The sequence below is a fragment of the Sarcophilus harrisii genome, chromosome 4 (assembly GCF_902635505.1).
Source record: "Sarcophilus harrisii chromosome 4, mSarHar1.11, whole genome shotgun sequence".
Classification (NCBI taxonomy): domain Eukaryota; kingdom Metazoa; phylum Chordata; class Mammalia; order Dasyuromorphia; family Dasyuridae; genus Sarcophilus; species Sarcophilus harrisii.
In genome coordinates, this window is record NC_045429.1 from 322,279,655 (window position 1) to 322,302,478 (window position 22,824).

The following is a 22,824-nucleotide window of genomic DNA, read 5'->3' on the forward strand; positions in this document are numbered from 1 at the left end:
CTCTCTGACAAACATGATTTCTTCAACTATACAATGACTGGTGAAAAACAGCTTTCTATCTGGCCAACTTGGGGAAAAAATCTAATCTACCTATTTCTGAAAGCCTAAAGTTGCTCCCAGGCAAACAATTTTCATTATTCTGGTAACAGCTGTATTTTCTGGATAGCTTCAACACTTTTCTCCAATAGGAAACAACATATGATTATTAATGTTGATTATACAACAGGTTTAAACTAAGGACTGACAAGTTACCACACACCCCAGACATGGAAGTGATACATTGCTTCCAATCCCCGGAAACCCTCTAACATGAATCTTCTCAACTCTGTGTCCCCAAAGCATTGAATTCTCCTGGTATGTCAGGAAAATGGAAGTATGGAAGAGCTTCACAAAGGTGCAGGCAATGGGAGCAAGATTAGAAGAGATTTGGTTCTCAGTTGAGCTTCATTCTTACATAGGAGAAGGACAGCAGTTTATATATGTCACAAGCAGTTCGATGGTCTTTTTCTAAGACCAGAGACACCCATTATAGACAAGATGCAACCACTTAGAAAGTATAGGTGGCATACAAACTCCTAAGTGAGAAAGAGGTATCACACCTGATAACTGAGAAACCTACTTCATCAACTTTCCAGAGAGGTATAAAATACATAGAGTAGTATTAATCTTCCCACAGTTAAGACAGGTGGCAAGAAGAAAAGATTTAGAATGTGACAAAAACAATAGTTATTATACCCATCTCTTGTATTGTTCTTCCAAAATGAAATATCCTTATTCTTTCTAGAGGAATATGTGGAAATATTCAACAGTTCAAGGATTTTGCCCTCTCTCCAATAACAACAAATACACAACATAAACATACAGATCAGGGATCAGGAGACGGTCTATATGAATAAACATATAGTATAAGGGACACTAACAGCAATGAAACTAGCCCCTTTCTGTATGCTGGGAATAGGTGCACACAATCTAAGGATAGGTATTATTTAGTGATACTAACAACCCATGTCATTTTCCTTCCCCTAAGATCACAACTTTCCCTATTTCTTCTTCCCCAGTTCTCCCCCTTCCCCCATATATTTGTCCTATGGGATCAGGGAGACCAGTCCCTGTCCTCTGAGTCTACTATGTCTATGTTCTCACTCATCTTTGTTTTATAGTCTGCTCTGTTTCTCTTACTTGGCCCTGTTCTCACTACTATTCTAGTCTCTTATGGCAGGTCCTGCACTTGTAAGTCTTTTCTTATGAAATAAAGAAAGAGCACATTCATTAATTTTCTGTTTCTCCTTGTCATAACTATATGGGAAGATATAGGACTCTATAAAGTTAAACCCAAAGTACTAATTGATTTATATTAATTGTCCATTACTTGTTTCATTCTTTTTTGCAATATGAGATAAGTTCTAAAAAAGAAAATCTAAATATTTTTGCCTTTATTTATAGATTAGAAGTCAAGAATATAAGTAGAAGAAAAAAGCTGGGCCCAAGTTTGAGACAGTAAATTTTATGTTTCTCTCATCACCAGTGATATCATTTTTCAACATTAAAAAGTCACAACTGACACTTAAATTTCTAAGTTTCAGTGTTAGAAAAACCAAGCCAGGAATTGAGATATATTGGTAGGGAAAGCTTGTCCTGGTATTGGACAGAGATGATTGGCATAAGGTGTCTGGCTTGTTTATTAGGAATTCCTGAGATTAGAACCAAGCTCTCGAAGTTCCTTTCCTTTCTAGTTGCATTACTTCATTTTCATCTCTATTTCTCCTCAAAAGCTGCCATGAAAGGAAAATAAACAGTAATGTGGAAGGTACACTAAACCAATGCAAAATGCTTATTCAAAGCATTTATACTTTATTACTGCATTCTTGAAAGGACAACACCATTTCCAATGTACAGAGGTAAAGAGTTACATAAGCACTGTACTAAAGCAGAGATAAAGAACATCTAAGTGGTGAAAAATTGGAAGAGTATCAACAAGAGGATTGATTCCCCCTTTCCCTTTGAGAAATCAACTACTGATATTATAGAGAAAGAATTAGTTTAGCATGTTGCTGAGATAAAGAGTTCATTAGAAACTCTGCCTTCATACCATATTGGGGCCTGGAGTTCTTCATAGAAAGTCTGGTTGTTCATCAAGCTTTGAAGCTCTAAGCCAGTGCTTCCCCAATCTTTTTGTGAAGAAAGTTATTTTTTTTGTACCGCTGAAGCACTACATTCTAATTAAGTGAGATGGAGGAAGGAAGCAGAGAATAACATGTACATAGAGGTACATATAAGGTATTGAGAAAGGCCTCCTGTAGAAGGGGACATCTGACCTGAGTTCTGAAGGAAGCCAGAGATTCTAATAAGTAGAGAATTCATGGAGTGTCATATGTGAGAAATAGCAAGAATGTCAGTCTGGCTGAATCATAAAGAATATAAAGGGGAAAAATGTGTAAGAAGACTGGTAAGATAGGAAGGAATCTTCATGTTGTGAAGAGCTTTACAAGTTAAGAGTTCACACCTGATCCAGGAGATGGCAGGAAGCCAATGAGGAAGGGGATGACACAGTCGGACTTATACTTTAGGAAAAGATGTACTATAGCATTATGGTAGCTTCAAAGAGGATGAACTAGACTGGGGAGAAATCTGAGGCAGAGATACCAATTAGGAGACTAGAGTGTGAAGAGAAGGGGATGATGAAAGAGACCTTACACAGAGAGAAATTACACGAGGCAAGTGGTTAGATATGTGAAGTGAAGAGTCAAGGATGAAATCAAGATTTGGAACCTAGGTACCTGGGATGATGGTGGTTATCCTGAATGATAACAGGGATGCATTTTTCTTTCTTTCTTTCTTTTTTTAAAAATAACTTTTTATTGACAGAACGAGGGATGCACTTTTTCACAACTTTACAAAGAGGGGAGAGTTTTCCTGGGAAATAATAAATTGTTTTAAATACCTGGCACATTATAGGTGCTTAATAAATGCTTGTAGATTGAATGTATGTATTCATAAATGTCCACTTTTTATATATATAATTTTAAAAGCAGTAACAAAAGATATGTCTTCTGATTTCATGGAGCTGTTACCAAATCTCCTGGTTATTTCCATAACCCTTTATGAATTTCTTTTTTCAGAAAGATGGGTGGGAGATTTGATAGGGACTTTAACTCTTGATGTGAAAACAGTACTATCTAGCAATAGCTTTCCCCCTTCAGAGAAGTTATACTTGAAAAATGAAGAATCCTCTCTCACCCCATTCCTTCAATCTGCAAGAAAATAAAACATTTGTGTCATATAAACAATCTGTATTGGGAGTGGTTCATTAGCACTAGAGGGCACTGTGTAAGCAACTAATTCTCCTAAAGGAGTTAGAATAGTAAAGACAAATTGATTATCCACTATTTATACCAGTATTCTGATAAAGCTTAGGACCTATGACATCAGACTGAATACAGAGTAACTGTCAGAGGAAAAAAACAAAAACAAATGTGTGCTAGATACAAATGGACATTGGGGGGGAACATCAAATTTTTATTTGTAAAATGGATGGGTTGGACTAGTGATCTTTAAGGGTGCTTTTCTATTCTAAAATCCTACAAACCTATGACCAGTCAAGTTCTCAAATTCCAAGCACATCGGTAATTAATGGGTGCCTGAGTAGCAGTATGCATTTCTTAGCAAAGTCCTAAAAGCAACAGCTTTGAGGACTGCTCAGAACTACAATGCAAGTTTTTCTAATCTAAGGTTATCCTCCCGAAACAGGGATACACTAATAGACAAGGAATGAAGGGATCTTTCAAAAGCAAAGTCCTAGAAATATTAAGATATTTTCATTTTCAGCAAATATGTATAAACTTAACCTCAACAGTTTAAAAATAATTGATCTGATCTGATCCCCTCATTTTAGAGATAGTAAATCGTAATGGGCTGAAGCTCAAGTTGATGCACTGAGGTCCCAAGCATGTGAGGCTAAATAGTAATTGGACCATATTCTATTAATATATACGCTTGAAGAAAGAATGGCCCCCACCCACTCTTTGTGCAAGTCCTGCCATGTTGTATAGGAAATGGCGATTTTGGTGGGTGGAGACAGAGGGGCGGAGAAAGGGGCGGAAAGAGACTGCTGGCTGGCTTCTTGACTCAGCTGCACACATTGTGTGAACCCCCCTTCACCTCTGATCCTTCTTCACCTCTATTGAAAATAAAGATTGAAGATTTTCCCTTAACCTGAATTCCTGACCCCAGCTGATTTGGCGCCCAATGTGGGGCTGAAGCTACCTCAGATTCACCACACCCTTGAGCCTCACTTAAGTCTCCATGCCCTGTGGGGATATGGCCATTAATCTCTTCATTGTCTTCCTCCTTTATCTCAGGCTTCCCCATTTGGCTATTTCTAGAGCTTTTTTCTTTCTTCTATAAATCATAGGGTTCCTTAAGGCCAACTGGTATTATATTGTATAAATAGAATGCCTCAATGGAAATTGAATGAGGACCGTTTTCATTGTAATATGCGGAGATCTGTTGCCCAATTAATGTCCAATTATCTCGAGAGATATGCTCTTCCTCTAAGAACCAAGGGGAGGTGCGTTTTAATGTACCCAGAAGTCTAGCTATCTGTTCCCAAGTTATAAGTAGCCCTTGGTCTTCTATCAGGTTAAACATGCTTTCTATAGCACCACTCCTGGGTGGGGGGATGGAGAATCTTTATCTAGCATCTGTCCCATTTCAGCCAAAAAAGGTTACTAGTTTAGTCTTTAAGAAAATAAGTTCCCTGTTTGTCTATTATACTCACCTAAGTTCCTGGTCACCAGAGACTTCTTCAGTGAAAGCAGGGTCCTTGGTTCCCAGACTTGGGCACCAAATGTGATGACTCAAAGGCAGATAGCCTTCTAACTATGTTGGTCAATACTCCTTTATTCCAAGAAGCCCAGGAATCTCATTCTAAATATCACCAGGCTGCTCAAGCTTTCCGTTTACAATTTGGAATAACAAGAGAGTAAGCTAGGAGCATAGTTAAAGCCTGTACAGCTTGCCTTCCTTTCCACACTCCTACATTGCCTCCAGGGAAGAACTCTCGTGGTTTGAGACCCAATGAAATCTGGCAAATGGATGTGACCCATTATAAATCTTTTGGTCTTCTGTCTTTTTATCCATATTATGGTAGACACCTTTTCGGGATTCACTTTTATAATACCAGCAATAAAAAAGACAGCCTGAGTGGTCACTGAATTCCTCATACAAGCATTTGCTATTATGGGTGTGCCACAAGCAATAAAAACATACAATGATCCTGCATATGCTTCCAAACATTTTGCACACTTTTGTGCACAGTATAAGATTTTACATACCACTGGCATACCTTTTAATCCTCAAGGACAGGCAATAATAGAGAGGAAAAACAGAGACATTAAGACGCTCCGCCAAAAACAAAACAAAGGGGGAGCCACAGGTAACCCTAGAGAACTTCTAAATCTAACCCTTTATACTATTAACTTTTTGATTTTTGACAAAGATGCACTGGCTCTGGCAGACAGGTTTTACAACCCACCGAAGGGCAGTGTCCAGTGTGAGCAGCTCCACTATCCACTTTAGATAATTGCCAGGTGATGTGGAGAGACCCAGAAAGTGGTGAATGGAAGGGACCAGATAGGCTAACTGCCTGGGGGAGAGGGTTTGCTTGTATCTCTACAGGTGAAGAAGGAATCAGATGGGTGCCAATGAGCCATATTCGCCTTGTCCATCACAGAGAGATGGAGCAGACCCTTGAAATGAAGGAGAAGACCCAAGAAATATCAGATGGTTCCATTGCTGATTGTGCAATTGAAAGGGTGTGGCAGTCAGGGTGTTTGACTCATGGATGTCGAAAATTGTTGGACTTCAAAACCCTCAGGAATCATTGGATTCTCTGAGACATGAGATTGTTGTAGGACTTGAAAACTCTCAGGAATCACTGGATTCTCTGAGACATCGGACTTAAAAACCCTCAGGAATCATTGGATTCTCTGAGAAATGATAAGACTGTTACAGGATTTCAAAATCTGCTGGAATCATTGGATTCCTTAACATGTGAAGCAATGGACAACAGATTGGTTTTGGACTATTTCTTGGCTTCTGAAGAAGGCGTATGTGTGACTGTTGTTTACATACTCTCCTTCTGGGACTTCTTGAAATCTCTTATAATACCATATTGATTTATATTGTTTGCTATATCACTATTTGCATATACAGTTCATGTCTCTTGCACCACATTGAGCCTGTACTGACTGTGGGGAGAGTCACCACTAATAGCCTCTGCGTTAATGCTATGTGCTCGTGTAATACCTTCCATGCTGATGGGTTTGTGCATAATAAGACCCTTCATCCCAGAAACCCGCTAGCAACACCCGCTTCTCTTTGGTGCTTTTCATCTCCCTTCCTGAGATGTCAGGGAGGACATGATCATCTCCTTTTTTGTGCTTTTACCTCCCTTCCTGAGAAGTCAAGGGGGTCGTGATCACCTCCTTTTTGGTGCTTTCACCTCCTTTCCTGAAAAGTCAGGTAGGGTATGATCACCTCTCCTTGGGGGCTCTGACCTCCCTGAGGAGTCAGGGATGGCATGACCACCTGTGTTCTAAAACAAAAGAAAGTGGGAGATGTAATGGGCTGAAGCTCAAGTTGATGCACTGAGGTCCCAAGCACGTGAGGCTATATAGTAATTGGACCATACTCTATTAATATATATGCTTGGAGAAAGAATGGCCCCCGCCCACTCTTTGTGCAAGTCCTGATGTGTTGTATAAGAAATGATGATTTTGGTGGATGGAGGTAGAGGGGCAGAAAGAGACTGCTGGCTGGCTTCTGGTCTAGCTGGCTTCTTGACTCTGCTGCACACATTGCGATCGTTGAGCCCCCCTTCACTTCTGATCCTTCTTCACCTCTATTGAAAATAAAGATTGAAGATTTTCCCTTAACCTGAATTCCTGACCCTGGCTGATTTAAAAATATGCGGTCATCACAGTAAATGGAGAGAGGGAGCATTAGACTTGGAATCAAAAGATGTAGGTTGGAATCCCTGACACTGGGTTAATTATTACTATTAGAAAAATCAGTTAAGCTCTCTGACCCTGAGCTTTCTTAGCCATAAAATGAGTATAATAATAATACCCAGTGTTGTCAACTTCAAGTAAGAAAATATAAGATATTTTTCAAAACCTTAAGGTGTTATGAAAATGTTAGCAATTCAGTCCTTTTTTTTGTAGTAGCAGGGAACTGGAAATTAAGTGAATGTCCATCAGTTGAAGAATGGCTGAATAAGTTATAGTATTTGAAGGTAATAGAATATTATTGTTCTATAAGAAATAATCAACAGCATGATTTCAGAGAGGCCTGGAGAGGCTTATGTGAACTGATGCTAAGTTAAGTTAGTAGAACCAAGAGAACATTGTATACAGCAACAACAAGATCATATGATGTTGATCAATTCTTCAACAATTCTTGAACAATTCTTCTTCTTTTCAATAATGAGGTGATTCAGAACAATTCCAAACTGCATCCAGAGAAAGGACTGTGGGGACTGAACATAGATCACAACATAGTATTTTCACCCTTTCTGTTGTTTGCTTGCTTTTTTTCTCTCATTTTTTCCCCTTTTTGATCTGATTTTTTTTGTACAACATGATAAATGAGGAAATATGTTTATAAAAATTGAACATGTTTAACATTTTGGATTATTTGCTGTTTAGGGGAAAGAGATGGAGAAAAATTTGGGACACAAAGTTTTGCTGGGGTGAGTGTTGAAAACTAACTTTGCAAGTATTGTGAAAATAAGCTCTTATCAACAACCAAAAAAAGGAAGAAAGGAAGAGAGAAAAAAAAAAAGAAAATGTTGGCTATTGCTACTGCTATTTTATAATGATGAACCTGAAGCCTGAAGAAACTAACTTCCCAAAAGTTATAGAGGTAGGAACAGAGAAAAGATTCAAACCAAGATCTTGTATTCTAAATCAGATGTGAAACATTTTTGCTAGAAAAACAGATAGCTGGTATAGACATGGTATATATTACTAAACCTAAAACAGCTTAGAATTTAAAAGCTGATAACTTGTTATTACATCAATTCTATTTTCCATTGCATCTTTCTGTGAGAAGTATGAGAAGTTGGGTTTCCACAGATATTGTTAGAACAGGATAAGGGGAGGGAAAGGTAAAATATCTTGTTGAGATGTCTCCAATCACTTGCAAATGAGGACTGATTAAACAACTAAGTTCCTAATAAAGGGGGCTTAAGGTTAAACTGACCCAAACCAGCTATGGTCAGTAACAAGACGTAAGACTTTTTGAGGGAATTGTAATCCAACTTAATTGCTATTCAGATAGTAAATCTGACCAATTGTAACCAACCCTGACTGGATATCTGACCAATCTAAACCTTGAAAGTAGGGGTAAAGAACGGAGCTACCAGTATAAAGTTTGCTCCTCGAAGTATTCAGTGTAGCTCATCTATGAGTACACCAGCTTCTCATGAGAATCGCTGAAGAAAGGATTCTTCTCTCACTCTAAAGAGATCTGGTTATAAGACTACTCCTGGATAAGCTTGCAACCAGGGAAATAGTGGACAGAAGCAGCTTGGCCCAGGTTTATTCCCCAATCCTGTTGAGCTCCATGGAGTCCTCTGATTACATTCTCCATCACTCTCCTCAGAGATTCATCTAATTAGTTCTCAGAGAGAGGCAGTCTGGCCCTGTAGCTATCCTGCTTCAGCATACAGCACTTATGGCTAACAGAGTGGTAGTGGGCCAGGTGCCAGCTGCCAGCTGTAGACAGTGGGAAGGTCCATAGGCCCCAGAGGAGGCAGGTTTATGAATCCCAGGAGAGGCCGCCTCTCATGGGCAGAAGTAAAGGCCTTCGCCTACTATACTCTGGAGCTATTGGACTTCCCCTCCCCTTAGTGCTTAGGCCCGGACAGGGTTTTGAGCACCAAGGGGTGGCATATTCAGGGGCAGTTTGCTTTCTGGAAACAAGGGGGAAGTGAAAATATCCCTCAAGTCACCATAAAAAAGAGTAAGTCAGAGACCCCAATAGGGTTAAGACGTGGCCTTCCTCTCCACTCCCTGGCTGCTTTAGAAGGTGGGATTCTGAGTAGGAAACTAGGGAAGTAAAGTGTGTGGTAGATACCAAAGGAGGATCAGTGACTGTGGAAAGTGTTACTATCTCTGCCCTAGCTCATCTTTACATTAAAAGATCTGCTTTGACCTGCAAAGATTTGACATTACCTCTCACAGAGACCTAAGACTTAATCCTTCCAAAGTACAGGATGGCACCTAAAATTTCTGCTATTCTTTTCACATATTCAGTTACTCCTTCAGAGGACTGTCACGATTAAAAAAAAAAAAAATTTTTTTTGCTATCTTTCTATTTTTTTTCCTTTCCTTTTTTTTTTTCCTCTTTCAATGCTATGTCAGACTTGTTACATTCTTAAGATGAGGGCAGACCAGTAACAGCTTTAAAATCTTCTTTAAAATAGATTTTTATTGATTTTTATACTTTACATTGCTTAGATTTCTCCCTAAATCCCCCTAAAATCATTTAAGTGGTGGAAGTTCCTCTAGTAGAAGACTTTAAGTACCTTAACCTTGAGGGTGTGCTGTAAGCAATATCCCAATTCCTGTAATCACACACAGGTTAGACTATTTATCCTTTAAAAGGTATTGGCTCAGAGGACTAAAAGCTGGGAGTAGTGGCCCAATGGAAAGAATGGTGGAACCAGGACCAAAAAGAGTCGTCATCTTGAATTCAAAACTGGTCTTGGACACTTAACTAGCTATGACCCTGAACAAGTCACTTAACCCCATTTGCTTCAATTTCATCGTCTGTAAAATGAAGTAGAGAAGGAAACAGCAAACCATTACAATATCTTTACCAAGAAAACCCATGTGAGGTAACAAAAAATGAAACAGGATTGAAAAACACCAGAATAGCACCAACATTAAAGTCTAGGGGTAAAGGGAAACTGACTACAGACAAAAGGATGTCTAGTTTCTGATATCTGAACAACTACTATGAGCAAAAACAGAGACAGGGGATCTTTGCTCAACTAACCCAACCTGTGGTGTCGTAGCTATATATCCCTTTTCTTACTATGGCTAAGTCAACTCCTTTTGTTAACTGTTTTGAAATAAACAAATTGGGCTCTTAAATCTGGGATCCATGAGCTTAAAAACATTTTTTTAATAATTGTTTTTTCACTATCTTTTATAATAATAAATTTATGCCTTTGAAAATACCATTCTGCAAAAGGATCCAAAACATAAAAAAGATCTAAAAAGCCCTGTTCTTTATACATACTTGATCCAATACTACAGTTATCTGTTCTTTTCAGTGCCATTTACTTCTTCTACAAGCACCTTTATAGACTATGATATTTGGATCCAAGTATTACAGAGCTGCACTATCCATAAAGGGAATATATTGTAATAATTTTTGTTTCAGTTGTTTGGAATTTTTCCTCATCAGATAATCTGCTCATATCTTTTTAAAAATAGGAATGCTTTTGTTGGTGGAGTTGTGAACGAATCCAACCATTTTGGAGTGTAGTTTGGAACTATGCTCAAAAAATTATCAAACTGTGCATACCCTTTGATCCAGCAGTGTTACTACTGGGATTATATCCCAAAGAGATTATAAAGAAGGGAAAGGGACCTGTATGTGCACGAATGTTTGTGGCAGCCCTTTTTGTAGTGGCTAAAAACTGGAAACTGAATGGATGTCCATCAGTTGGAGAATAGCTGAATAAATTGTGGTATATGAAAATTATGGAATATTACTGTTCTGTAAGAAATGACCAACAGGATGATTTCAGAAAGGCCTGGAGAGACTTACACGAACTGATGCTGAGTGAAATGAGCAGGACCAGGAGATCATTATATACTTCAACAACAATACTATATGATGACCAGTTCTGATGGACCAGGTCATCCTCAGCAATGAGATCAACCAAATCATTTCCAATGGAGCAGTAATGAACTGAACCAGCTACGCCCAGAGAAAGAACTCTGGGAGATGACTAAAAATCATTACATTGAATTCCCAATCCCTATATTTATGCCCACCTGCATTTTTGATTTCCTTCACAAGCTAATTGTACAATATTTCAGAGTCTGATTCTTTTTGTACAGCAAAATAACGTTTTGGTCATGTATACTTATTGTGTATCTAATTTATATTTTAATATATTTAACATCTATTGGTCATCCTGCCATCTAGGGGAGGGGGTGGGGGGGTAAGAGGTGAAAAATTGGAACAAGAGGTTTGGCAATTGTTAATGCTGTAAAGTTACCCATGCATATATCCTGTAAATAAAGGCTATTAAATTTAAAAAAAAAATAAAAAATAAAAATAGGAATGCTTTAAATGACTTTCAATGAACATTTTTCTTTTTTCATTGATGACTCCTCTCAAGTTTGCAAAATACATCAACTGGAAATGTATCTTATATCCTTTGCTTTTAAAAATAGAATTTTCTCTTTGAATAAAGTCACATTACATATATTCAATTTTAATTCTGAAAGAAATCCATATTCCAAAAAAAATTTCTTGTTTGTACAGTACTGTGCTCTCTTCCCCTCCCCTCCCCTATTCCTGCCCCTCAGCTTGGCTTGGTGGTCTGTGACCTCTCCTCTCCCCTATAAAAAACTAAAAACAAAATAAAACAAATCTCAAAGTGAAAGTAGAGGAATGGATGATCAGAGAGATCACTGCAACCAGATTAGGGGATTAGTTTGAGGTTTTTAATCCTAAAAGAGGAGACCTTTATTCTGCTTTGCCCACATTATCTTTATATCTGTCTTCTTGGCCATCAGAGCTCAGGTAGCATGTATTTGTTCCTGGCTCTCACCTCTCCCTGTCTGCTCCCTATATTCTTCTTCTTCATTCTGATAAGGCACCCACATGCTTGGCTCCAGTGCCCATATGTTCCTTTTCTTCTCACTTCTCTGTCCCAACCTAAATGCTGTGGTGGCCTTCTCCCTCCACCCGAATTTAATTCCCTTTCTGCTTCTCCCTCCTTCCCTTTTCTATATCTGGGGCAAATTCATATTACATAAAGATTGCTTTACACAGAGGTCTGCAGATAGTCCACTTATGTAAAATGAGAATTGTCTATATTATTCCATTTCCTTTTGTAATTCTGTTGGATGCAGAACTCTTTTATTATTCAAACTTTCTTTTGGCTCCCTGCAGAATTTTATTGTCACTGAAATTATGAAATATAACCACTATGTATCTTGGAGTTTGGAGCATAAAGTTTTTTTCTGGAAGTGATCTGTGGGTCTTACTGATTTGGTGTTTTGTTTTCTTTACTCAGAAATTTGAGGCAGTTTTCTTTAATTATTTATTGCATTGTGGTATTCAAGTTTTTTGAGTTGCAATGTTCTTCTGGGACGACTATGATCCTTAAATTGTCTGTTTCTATGCATCTTGTCTTCAAGATTAATGTGTTTTGCTTGTACAATGATCCTGTTTTTTCAATGCTATTCCTTTTTTTTTTTCTTCTCTTCTTTATGGTTGTCCTTTACATATATTGTAAATATTGTGTATTTCTAATTCCCATTTGGCATTCTTTCTTTTGCTTCTTTGGAGAGACCTGCCATGATTGATTTAAATTTTTCGAGTCTATTAATTATTTCTATTGTGCAAGCTATGATCTTTGCCATTTGTTCCATTTAACCTCTCTCAAGATTCTGATTTCTCCCTTGAATCAATTTGAGAATACAGTTGCAATCCCTGGCTCTACCGGGAATCCAGAAAGTTCCATGTTTTGTTTCATCAGGTGTTGGTTCAATTTCTTTTATTTTACTACGTTTAGAGATGTTTTCAATTTTTTTTAGATGTTTTGATAACCATCTAAAAATTTTTAGTATTTTCTCTACTGATTTATTAATTTGTGCTCTAGGTATTCTAAGTTTTCTCCCTCCCAAGAAGATCTTTGATATTTTAATCTTATATTCTATCATTCACTTTGTGACTCCTTCCCCTTTCATGAAGAATCACCATTCTGCACAATTTAATTCATTAGATTGTTAACGTATTAGGTTTCTTCACTAGAGGTGATACTCATTGTTCTGTCTCTAATATGTAATTTCTATTTTTTCTTGATAATGGGGATTGAAAAATTGCCTAGTCCTTCATACTGAAGGTTCTGTTAGAATAATTTTTGCCATTTTGGGCACTCTGTCATTTTTCTTCTATTGGCACTCCTTTTTATATTCATCCTTTAATGTCATTGGGATGATTTTGTTTAGCTAAGTGTCTTGCCAAGCTTTCTTTAGACTGGTTTTTCTCTGCTAATTCTCTCTGTTTTGTAAGATAATATTGCTCATAATCATAAACCATTCTTTTCCCTAAAATTTTATGGCTGCATGTGTATTCTGATCAGTGTTGCCTCTGGTAGGTATCTCCTCCACAAATCAGTCAAATGCTTACAATACTTTCTGGGTTCTTTAAGTATTCTTGTTGTAGTTTACTGTTTTAACTTATGTACAAAAAATTATGTTAGTGTTGATATAATTTCTGTTGTTCAAATTCCATTTTTGATTCTCAATAACTTGTTTAATATATCAGGACTAATTCTTAATTGTATGCTTTATCTTTTTCTCGTCATTTTTTTTTTTTTTTATAATTTCTGATCTTAGCAGTCTTAGATAGTCTGACTACACACACAGAAATGATTCAATGATAACTCCTATGTTCATAATATGTCCTTCCTACCAAAATGTAGTCAATTTCATTCTTTGTAAGGCTGCTCACTACTCATGGTGCTTAAAGGCACCTACTCATTCTTCTTCTTTTAAAGTATTCATGATTTAAAAACATGGGGCTCCTGCATAACTCAAAAGTCTTTGGCCTCTCTGATTTCTTTCTCCTAAGCCACATTTTCCCATATACTTCTTCCCATCCTTACTTTTTCTTAACTCAGCATTTAAGTCACCACGTATCAGACAATATTGATTTGATTTGGAGGGTCTGAAGTTCTTCACAGAATTTTTCTATCACTCATTTTCAACAAATTATGCTGGTATATAAATGGCAATTATTTTCTTAGCAGTCTTTCTGCAGACACTTGTCATTAGTATTGCATTATGTGATGGCCATGTTCCATGAAATAATATTTCTTGTAGCTTTTTGGTATATGTTAAAACTCACTTTACCAATCTATCATTCCACTTAGCTATAACTTTTTTATGATTTTATTTGCTTACAAGTATGTTAAGATTTCTATGATTCAGCTTCGTTAGCAATATATCTATTTGTCAATCACTGGATAAAGCCTTCATCTTGTTCTTTTGATCAACAGTCAAATTGAGTTTGTTGACTTTATAAAAACCATGTGATTTTTATCATCTTCTGCTCTCTTTAACATTATCACTGCAAGGACAAAAGAGACACACTGGACTGCAACCATTTCCAATTTTTCCCTTTTTTAGTTTGCCATAGTCAAAAGAAAGTTTCATCAGCAGGTGATCAACTTACTGGTGATATATGTCTATCAGATACTTGGTCAGTCCTCAGAAAACAATGTATCTTACACAATATGTTTAAATAAGTATAATACAAAATAATATAACAAAGTAAGAAATGTATAAACTACCAAGTCTAAGGAACTGTGCTAAGGCTAAATGATGAAAATTAGAGGGTTTTTTTCCCATTAATGACTTTAACTTTATATCAGAATATTTATTTATCAATAAGCCTTATTCCCTAAAAGCTTAAAAGCTCCCACAATGGCAAAGGCTGACTTTTATTTAAATTTTATAACAGAGGGTAGTAGAAAGAGCACTGAACTTAGAGATGATAGGGGTCCTGAGTTTGAATTGTGTCTGATACTTAGTAATACTAGCTCTGTGAAGTTGGATAAATCACTTACTCTCTGTGAGTCTGTTTCCTCTCATCTAAAAATCGAGGAAAAAATACTAACAGAGTTAACTACCTCGGAGCTATGTGCCTCAGATGAAATGATGTATGTAAAACACTAAAATCCAATTTTCATATCATCATCTCTCCCTGTACCTAGGAAAGCAGTATGTCCATAAAGGTCTTAAAGTCAATATCTACCGAACATAACTGTTCAGGTTTTTAATTCTGTTTCTCAAGGTCCAATCCATGCAATAAATAATAATATATGGATAACTGGTAGGAGTGACTACATTCAAGACATGATAAAACAATGTGTGCTTTAATCCTCTATCTGAGCTCTATGGTAAAAAACAGTTTGGCAATGTGATTTGCCAGTGGTTCTATATTGTCCTTACAGAGGGAACTCCTACTCAGAGCAGGTGACACTTGTGTGGATTGGTCTAGTACATAATAGTAATCAGTCTGAGAGTGAATAAGGTTCTAACAGCAAAGCAAAACTCTGCAGGGGGCCCTGACCAGGGGAGGAGCGTGAGATGAGGCCACTGGAAAAGTCAATAGTAAAGGCTAAATCAAAGGAAGTACTAATGCCTTTCTCTAGAAAATTCTGTAAATCCAATTTTATAAATATTTCAATAGAACTGTACTGAAACATAGGTAGGATAGATCAACAAGCATTTTTTGCTATTTATGCTATCAATCTGGGAGGTCAATACTAGGAAATATCAATCAAACCTACTTTCAAGGAGCTTATAGAATTTTATTTACAAATAATTTATTTACAAAATAAAACATATATGGGAAACAATTAGAGAATAAATTGAGTAAGGAGATGTGACTACTTTCATGAGCCCAAGCGAAAAACTTGGCAGCAATCCAAAGATCTTCACAAGATCTCTCTAATCCTGCAAGACAAAGAGTCAAGCCAAACACAAGTGATGAGGTTAACCCAAGGTCAATCTCACCCCATCATAAGCCTATAGCCTCTTTTACCTGACTCATACTGGAATTATCTGTGCACAAACTGCAGACTAAAAAAGCTTGTGATCAGTGCTAGCACAATGCAGCACAATTGCAACACTGCCTCTCCAATAAACCTCAGCTATCATGTATTTGCTGGAATAATCTCGAGGAATGGTCCCAGTAGGTACACAAAAAGGAAAACCAAGTTGCCTCACTAAGCAGAACAGTACCTAGTAGTTGTAAGGGCAGCAGAGCTCCTTGGGACTTTAGGCTGTAATTCTCAATCTCTTAAGGTTTTGTATGATCTGATGATCTACTGATCATCTACTCTGATGAGTATTATGTATGTGTTAGACCCAAGTAAGCATGGAGCAAAATAAAAGTTTCTTGATTTTTGTTGTCACTTATCTTTGTCCTAGTTTAGTAAACTGATTTCCCAAAAGTGTGACACTGCAGTCTGAAATTCCCTGACACTAAATTCCAGTTTGGGAAATGATCCTTTGGGGGCTATTTTCCGTTTTTCCACAAGTCTGACAAACTACAAAGTAGTGACCTTAATACATCATTACCTTCTGTAATGCTCCTGTCAAGAATATCTAATTTTAGCTTACCATTCAGGGCCAAAATACCAAACTTTCTTACACTTCCGAAAGTGAACAGCTATTTATGATTCTCTGAATCCTCTGCCCATCTTTTTCTCTGATCTCTTCAAAGGTGGCAGTCATATTATCAAATTGATGATTATCCTAAGTTTATTCTATAGTCCAAAATGCACTAAAATTGTCTTATCTATATGAAGAACTCTATGCATATCCTATATGTGTCCACAAAGCAACAAAGTAAATAAAATAAAAATCCTAGGCAAAAATCTACAGCTATTCTCAACAGTACTGAACAGGTAGCAGAGGAGAAACACAAAGTTAAATAAAGTTCATCAAAGGCCACTTAAGGCTGTCCTACTCAATCTTTAATAATCCGGTTTCCTCATATACCCATTAAAACCTCTTTCATCTTTGAGTTGTTTCAGAGAAAATTCTAGTCTTTTGAAAATATAATATCATTGTTCATTCTATTATAGTCCCAATAGGGCATATTTTTCAGTAAATGAATACACCTGTTAACTACCATAGGAGCTTCACTTCTGGGAAAAAGAAATCTTGGGTAGAAATGGAGTACCAGAAAGACATTGGCAATGCAATGTGACATCAGGAAGGCTTTAACAGACCAATAATCTCACTCTATGAAAAACTCTGAACAGAGGAAGAACAAAACTTACCTGAAATTGAGTCATCTTCTCCAGTATGCGTATCAAAATATGTGTAGTTACTATTTTAAGGGAAATGAAATTAATACCTAAACTAGGTTTCTGGGTCTCACTGGGGGCACAAACAGGCCTGTGGCCTCAAATGTTCATACACATACACATATAATGGTACTATCCATTAGCAGAGTGTTGGGCCTTAAACCAGGAAGATCTGAGTTCCAAGTCTGGTCTCAGACATTTACTAGTTGTGTAACCCTGAGTAAGTCAGTGGAAGGGAAAGGAACAGGCATTTACATAGTATTTACTATGTTCCAGGCACTGTGCTAGGTGCTTTTACAAATATTTTCTCATCTGAACTTCCCAAAATAACTTGGGGAAGGCAAAACATGTCTAATACTATAGTCAAAAATGAAATAAGTTTGAAACAGAATTTGTACTTTATTTAGAAAAGGGTTTTTCTCTCTGATCAGGTTGGTCTCATATTTCTAAATGAGTTTATGCTCTCATTCTCTCTGCAAATCTGACCTCTTTGTTGGGTCAGTCAGTCATCTCAGAGGTGGATCACTTAACAGACTCTTATAAAGATTACACAGCAAATTCGGCCAAGAGGAAAAAGAAGCCACACCAATTTCCAGGAGGCCAGACCATTAGTCAGCATATCCAAGGGTTCAGGCCCCTGTTACTTCCTTAGCCTTGACACAAAAAAGTACAAAGAGATCAAGTCATTTTAAATAATGCTGAACAAACTGCCCTCATGCCCAGGACACAAAAGTTTATTGTATGATGCTTATACTTTCTGGCAAATACGGTAGGAGACAGGATCATTCCCAGTAACAGTCCTGCTGCAGTTTGCATGGGTCAGACAGATCTCATTCAAAATAGTGTTTAGTTCTTGACACAGGGTCCTCAGAGGCCATCTGATCCAACACCTTCGTTTACACACTGATAAGCTGGAAAGCATCCAAATGCCAATCAGTATGCTGAAGGACTTTCAGTTTGAGTCATAAGAGGATAAGTTAAAGGAACTAGGGCTGTTTAGCTTAGATTAAAAAAAAATGACATGAGATGGTGGTGGGGGTGGGAACAGAAGATGATTACTGTCTTCATGCCTCTGAAGTACTATCGGGTTGAAGAGGAATTAGATTTGGTCTATTTGGCTCCACAAGATAGAACTAGGAGAACTGGGTTGAGGTTGCAAAGTGACTAAAAATTCAGGCTTACTATAAAAAAAAGTTTCCTAACAATCAGATTGACTTAAAAATAGAATAAGCTACAAAAGTGGCAGTTTCTGTTTCACTGGAGGTATTCAAACAAAGGCTGGATAAACCATTTTTGAAGTTCTGTTGTAGGGGTGGTGCCTTTCTGGTTAAGGGCTGCACAACTTGACCACCAAGTTCCCTTCTGACTCTGGAATTCTGTGATTGTAACAACATCTTTATCTGGGAAATGTTATTCTTAATGAGGGATTATAAATGTACAAAGATATTTACTACAAATTTTTTTTTATTATAGTAGAGAACAAAAGCTAAGGCAAACCCTATCATTTGGGAAATGGCTGAACACATTATGATAATATAAATAGTATATAAACATCATCACATCATAAAAAAATTACAAAAGGAATGACAACAAGGAAATCTAGGAAGATTTGTTGAAATGCTGCCAAGTAAGGCCAACTGGAATTTACACAGGAACAACAACAACAATGTATCAAAAATAATGAAACTTTGAAAGGCTTAGGAATTCTGATAAATACTAGTGAGTAACTACATTTCTAGATGAATGATGATGAAGTATGCACATCCTCGATTATGGGACCCAATTTGCCAAACAAGATATTATTCATTTTTAGACATGGCCAATTTGGCTTGAATATATGTAGTCATTTTCCCCAAAAGGGATTTTCCCCAAAAACTTTGGGGGATAGTTGGAAAGTAAAAGCAATACTGCAATAAAGATGCCCTCCAACCAAGGAAAAATGAAATCAATGAAGTTTTTTTTTTTTAAAAGCACAGAAGCAAACAGTCAAGCAGAATAGTTTTGAAAGCTAAACTTTGAATTTATCATGTTTAAAAAAAAAGTAAGCTATACATACTAGATTTGGGGATTACTCAACAGATTTATAATTTCATGTAATAATTTTCTTTTATCACTCTGCCTTTCATAAGGAAATAATCATTTGAGTTGGTATTTGTTAAATTCAGGAGAAGGAAAAAAAAAGTGAGATAATGAGATTTATAGGATAATTCCTTTTTGCCCATTCTTAACAGTAGTCGGCTCAGGGACAGCTAGATGGTACAGTAGATAGAGAACCAGTCCTAGAGTTAGGAGGACCTGAGTTCAAATCCAACCTCAAACATTTAAAACTGTTTGACCCTGGGTAAATCATTTAATCCCAACAGCCTCAATAAACAAATAAAACTAGTAGGATCAATTTCTTCACATATGATAAAGTGATAATATCAGATAATAACTTAAAAGCTCCAAAATTCTGAATTGGTTCTAGTCCATCAGTCAAGATCCTTTGGTCACCATAAGGATTCATGCATTGGACAAAAGATTGAACTAGATGGCTAGTGAGATCCTTCTAAGTCTGACATTTTATGCATAAAACCCAATGTAAGTCACATAGAGAAACAAACAAAAAAATGTTTCCGTCCTTGAAGAACTTAAAAGGTCAGCACATGAACATAAATATAAGCACACAAAATAAGTCGTAATGGTCAACAGGTCTGATTTTTGCCTTATACTAAAACTTGATTCCTGAAATTTTATATGAGGCTTTTTTATGTTTAATCAATTTTAATTATTCTAAGAGTAGGATTTAAAGAAACGCCATAGAAAATTATTTTGTTGAACGTAGTGCCTAAAAAAAAAAAAAAAAAAAATCAGAAGGGACATAACATCTACAAGCACTGCTTTATTTGTAAGCAATTTAAGCATGAAAATTCCTTCCTCACTTAATTCAGCCACTACAAGAAAACTTCTCTATTTTTTCCCTTTTGAGTGGTCTGGAGAGTCTTTTAATAGTCTGGACTTATATATGACATCAATATAGACTATTGGAGAGGGGGAAAAAAAACATGGGAAATAAAGGTCAAAGTTCATTTAAATTACAGGTAGGTCCATCTGAGAAACAAATACATTATTCTTTGGAGAACATTTTTGCTTCTAGCAAATAATTTCACAAATCTAATTCAGATTAAAGGTTTTTTTAAAAAGATCTACATGAAAATATAAATATAATAACTAATAATTAAACATAACAAATTATTTTGTTAATTATATTAAATAATAATTACATTATGAAGTATAATAATAAATAATAATAAAATGGAAAGATTCAAAACTATGTAAGATCCTCTCCCATCTCGCCACTCACACACAACCCTAATTTAGGACCTCATTATCTTTCTTCAGGATTAATATAATAGACTTCTATTTTGTCTCCTAGCTCAAGTACTCACTTCAATTCATTATTTGCCATTCTACTCTTCCCACCCCCACTCCTGAGGGCAAATTTCAATGGCTCCCTATTGTCTTCAGGATCAAATATTATTTCCTGTACTCACAAACTGGTCTCTACCTCTCACATAACTCTCCTCCACACTTTACAATAGTTAATTCTGGCCTTCATTATTGGTCTTTTGTGTCTTTGGGCTGATATTGTCATTTACATCTAGAATGATCTCTCTCCCCAACTCACTGTTTTCCTTTCAGGACTCATCTTTGTAGGCCTTTCTCCTCTAAAGCTATGTTGCATCTTCTTCATATGTAGCTTGCATTATATCTATATTTAAATGTTGTTTTCCCCCTTAGAAGGTAATTTCTCTGAGAAAAGGAATTATTTTACTTGTTTTTTTCTCCCTTACTCTTAACACAAGGTCTAGTAACAATGGGTTGTTGTGCCAGTTTCCTTTTATTGTTCTAGTTCAATCCCCCTGGTTGCAACCCCTCCCCCACTCCCTTCACGACTATTAGGACTGATATAATTTAGGGTTAGCTACTCTAGGATCATAAACTGTAAATGTTTAATCTCAGATAAGGGGAAGATCTTCTATTTCAGACATCCTAGATCCTAAGTCTTCCTAAGTTATCAAAAATTTATGGTCCTCACCCCACATCCTGTCAGAACCAGATTTATGGTCCATTCCTGGATATTCCTGCTCACCAGTGTTCAGAATCCACCCCTTGCCTTTGTCTGCCTGGATTGCTAAAGCCATAAAAAAATCATTGGAATATCACATGTGATATTCAGCCCTGGAGGGGAAAATGGATTCTGCTCTGCCCCCAGACAATCTCTCCCCTTCAGAAATTCAAATAAAATATTAAAAACTCTCTAATCTCTATCTTGACTCAGTCTCTCTGGCATTACAGGGGGGCTTAATAAATGTTTGAATGATTAAAACTGGTAACTCCAACTCTCTTCCCTCTTTTAAAAAACAAACAAAATACAGCTGCACATTATTAAATCCTTCAAAACGTCATTATGGCATTAACCCTGAACTAACCCATAATTAAGGTGTGTTTAAACATATATGCTGAGCATGCAAACAAAGTGTCAGATTAGTAGCAGCTTCTAGAACCAGACACCCAAATGCCACAGGCCCAGATCTGACCTAACCCAGAAACAATTTAACAATAATCTAGGTCTTAAGAACCAGAATTATTTCTGCTACAAGTCCAGAGTAACCAATACTGTATTTTCAAACATGGATAACTTCCCAAGAACGGTACTGTTCCTTCACATGGTCCTCCCCTCTCCCTAGAGTTCACTGACTTTTCACCACTGCCTCTTTTTTGGCTTCCTTCAAGACTGTCAAACTTCTATAAGAGATACTTCACAATTCTCACAATTAATAATGCTTTTTTGACTGCATTTCCCACCAGACTGCTCTCTTGTACTTCATCAATGTCTCCAGAAACTCATCTTCCAACAAGATGGAATCTAACTCTAAAACTCATACCCACTAAATACTCTTTGGGGTCAGGGTGGAGGGTTGAATGGAATTGATTAGATGAAGTATTTCTCAGTACTGAGTCACATAATCCCCATTCCCAGAACTGGGAGGAGGGAGTCATATGATTTCTGGAGGAATGAACTTTGAACCCTGGGATACAGGAAGTTAGTGAAGTTGCAGGAAGTGACGCGACCGATGGTTAAGTCCTTTTAGTCTATAAATGAGAAGGCTCGGGTCTTTTGCTTTTAAGTCCTGGACAAGCTGGAAGCTGGCCAGGTACCAGGAGCACATGGCAGGAGTTGGGATGGTTCCCAGATGTGTCTGGGCCTCTCCCTGCAGGGTCTAAATAAATGCTTCCTCTTTGTACCTGAAGATGTTTCTGATTAGTTAATTTGGGAAAGGGGATCTTGCAGCCTATCCCACAGAGGATGAATATCAGAAAGCCCCTTTCACATCCTCCAATTAAGGAGGGGGGCCCAGGGCTTTATCAGGCTGGCAGAACTTCAATGTGCCTGAAGCCAGGCACCCTTTTCCCTCCCTTTCAGCTTCTTTTTTAAAAAATAAGAATAGCTTTTTATTTTTCAAAAACAAAGCTAGGTTTCAACATCCACCCTTGTGAAACTTTGTGTTCCAAATTTTTCTCCCTTCCTCCCCATCTTCCCCTTACCCTAGACAGCAAGTAATCAATCCAATATAGGTTAAACATTTGCAATTTTTCTAAAAATAGCTTTGCATTTATCATGCTGCACAAGAAAAATCAGATCA

General features: G+C 37.0%; 1 protein-coding gene across 1 annotated transcript in view; it reads right to left on the reverse strand.

Annotated features, from left to right (window-relative positions):
* Nucleotides 1–22,824, reverse strand: part of UBE2O (ubiquitin conjugating enzyme E2 O) — a 78,039-nt gene that overhangs the window by 14,475 nt on the left and 40,740 nt on the right. The window lies entirely within an intron of this gene.